The sequence below is a fragment of the Condylura cristata genome, unplaced genomic scaffold (genome assembly GCF_000260355.1).
Source record: "Condylura cristata isolate star-nosed mole 26May11 unplaced genomic scaffold, ConCri1.0 scaffold00056, whole genome shotgun sequence".
In the NCBI taxonomy this organism is placed as follows: Eukaryota; Metazoa; Chordata; class Mammalia; order Eulipotyphla; family Talpidae; genus Condylura; species Condylura cristata.
In genome coordinates, this window is record NW_004567157.1 from 1338360 (window position 1) to 1341799 (window position 3440).

The 3440-nt window shown below is 38.5% G+C and overlaps 1 pseudogene; it reads right to left on the reverse strand.

Moving 5' to 3' along the window:
• Positions 1 to 602: 602 nt before the first annotated feature.
• On the reverse strand, positions 603 to 2597 carry LOC105854559 (annotated as a pseudogene).
• Positions 2598 to 3440: the final 843 nt, after the last annotated feature.

Consider the following 3440-nt stretch of genomic DNA (forward strand, 5'->3'; position numbering starts at 1 on the left):
AAAAAAAAAAAGTCAGGCGGCCCTCCCTGGTGGCGCAGCGGGTTAAAGCACAGCATTGAGAATCTAAAGCCGTTTCCGCATGAGTTCAATCCCCGCCTGCCCGGGAGGTGATCTCATGGCGAGACAGACCTCTCCTGACCCGCCTGCTGCTCCCCTCAGCAGTGTACTTCATAGATCTACCTGTTCTGCTCCCCACTCTGTCTCTGGTGAAGCCTCTCACCGCCCCTGAGCCTCTGATCTGTACCCCAGTTCTGTATGCACAAATAAATAAATCTTTAAAAAAAATGTCAGGCAAAGAAGATTTTAAAGAAACAGTATGAGTAATAATTACTCATGTTGCACTTATGTAAGTAGTAGGCTAAATCTAATGAGACAAAATTTATCTTAACAAGTTAATTTTAACAGTAATATTTGAAATAATAAAGGCATAAAACCTGATGTGCACTAGATTTGACTGTCTCCACTGCACCACCAAGCAAGGAATTATGGAGCTCTTTTTATACAACAATGGTACCTGACTGAATTCACTAATCTTTTGTAACCTATAGCTTCCCTGTCACTTCCCTAGCTCTCATCTCCTGGCAGTTAATTAAAACTTTTTGCTACAATCCATAGCCACCTTGGCTTTGTGGGTTGGCAAAATATTGGTATCCACCGCCATAAGCTTTTGCCTCCAAAGTTTCCTCACATCATGCGTACAAAATATGAAAGTTGATTGTAATCCCTCCACCTCCAAAATTGCTTCCCTCTCTACCAAATACATCATAGTCATCCCCACTGCCATCATATCCACCCCCACCACGGTTGTCACCAAAGCCACCATAACAACTGAAGTTTCCGCCACAAAGAAACTTGTCATTCCCTGAAAGTAACCTGTACGACCACAACCAAAGTTTCCAGATACACTTTGACCTCTTTGACTGGATGAAATACTGGCCATATCTTGCTTAGATAGAGCTTTGCTTATGTTTCATCATAGTCGTGGCCACTCACATAGACAAGCTTGCCCATGAACTCATGGTCATCAAAGGTTACAAAAGCAAAGCTTCTCTTCATGCCTGATCAGACATGATTCCAAATACTTCTGTTTTCCCATACTGCCTAAAATTTCTTAGGTGATGTTCTTCAGTATCTTCTTTAATGCTACCAACAAATCTTTCTCACAGCTAAATGTGCACTTGGTCTTTGAGAATCTTTTCTTGACACTTCTCTTTTTGGTTCCTCAATTCTTCCATCTATCTTGCGTAACCATGCAACCATGGCTGTACTTATTTCCTTCCCAATGGCATACGTGACAAACCCAAAACATCCGGAACATGTGGTGTTTGGAGCTCTCATTAGCACAGTCTCTGAGCATTGCCCACTGCTTAAGATAACTTCTCGAGCTCTCATGGATTTTTTCAAAGCTTAAAAACCCAATGAAGAGCTTCTGTAGCTGCTCTGACTCCTTGGGAGGCTCTGACTTACAGATGATGATAACAGAAGGGGGGACTTTTATGTTACTCAGCAGGAACCATGAACAGAAAACAGTAATGTATTTTTTTATTTAATTATATTTTTTAAATTGTAAAATATATAAAAATACTGGTAATCTCAATGGTTTACTTCTGTATTTATTTCTCTTGTGACAGGACTTGAGGTCTCAATAAATGTCTTTGTCATTGATATCATGAAATGGATAACTGATATTTTTTTTTTAAAGATTTATTTATTTGTACATACAGAACTGGGGTACAGGCCAGAGGCTCAGGGGCGGTGAGAGGCTTCACCAGAGACAGAGCGGGGAGCAGAACAGGCAGATCGACGAAGTACACTGCTGAGCGGAGCAGCGGGCGGGTCAGGAGAGGTCTGCCTCGCCATGTGGTCTCCTCCGGGGCAGGCGGGATTTGAACTCATGCGGAAGTGGCTTTAGCTTCTCAGTGCAGTGCTTTAACCCGCTGCGCCACCAGGGAGGGCCAGGATAACTGATATTTTTTTTGTCTAGTTTGTTTCTTCTGTATATATGATATATTTGTATTGTTATATTCTTATATTATATATGTACTTATATGTATGTATACATATATTTCTTTAATACATTTGGAATTTATTTTAGTTCATGGAGTTAGTGAGTGATTTAACTTCATTATCCTATATGCAGCTTCCTGTTTTCCCAGCACCCCTTGTTAAACATATTCTCCTTTCCCCCATACTATGGCTGTGGCTCATTTATTAAGAATTAAGTATTGATGTATATGTGGATTTATTTCTGGGCTATAGATCAGTTCCATTGATTCATGCATCTATTTTTATTATACTACCGTATTGTTTTAATTTTGGTTGCTTTTTAGTGTCAAGTAACATAGTGGTTCCATTTCACTCCTGTAATTTTTAAATTTTTTTTGTTCAGAGTTTCTTTAGTCATTCAAGGCATTTTATGGTTCCAAATAAATTATTTTATATTAATTTTTGAAACATAATGTTGGTATTTTGATAGTAATTCATTAATTGAATATAATTACATATACCACTTTGGGGAGAAGAGTCATTTGGCTATATTGATTCTCCTGTCCTTGACCATGCAATGTCTCATCATCCATGATATGTCTACGTATCATGACCTAAATCCTTTGGTAACACCTTGTAGACTTCATTATATAATTCCTTCACCTCCTTGGTTAGGTTAATCCATTGGTTTTGGGGTACAGGCCGGTGGTGTAGGGGTGGTGAGAGAATACACCAGAGACAGAGTGGGGAGCAGAACATGCAGACTGATGAGTTACACAACTGAGAGGAGCAGCAGGTGAGACAGGAGAGGTCTGCTGCGCCATGTGGGTCACTTCTTTTTTGAAATGATTGTGAATTGAATTATTTCTCCTAATTTATTAGATTTTCATTCATACAACAATGCTGTAGGTTTTTCTATGTTTAGTTTGTAACCTATTACTTCACTGTATTCACCTATTTCTAATAGCCTTTTGGAAGAGTCTAGGATTTTCATACATGACATCATACCACTTGTGAATTTTTTTCACTTCTTTTCCAAACAGGATTCCCTTTAATTCCTGTTGTCTGATAATTTTAGTTAAAACCTCTAATTTTAAACTAAGCAGAAGTGGCAGTGGGCATCCTGATCTTGTTCCTGGTCCTAAAGGGGATTATTTCAGGTTTTCAGTGTTAAGAGAGTATAGTGGCTATATATCAGATAGCATGATGATGCATAGCTAGATTTATTTGGTTGAAGTTAAGTTCCTTCTATTCCCACATTGCTTTGAATTTTGGTCATAAATGGGTGCTGACAATTATCAACTGCTTTCTTTCCACTTATGTTCATATATATCATATGATTTTCATCTTTTCTTTTTTCACATTAATATATAATTTTACTAAGATTTATTTATTTATACATACAGAACTGGAATACAGGCCAGAAGTACAGGGGTGGTGAGAGAATGCACCAG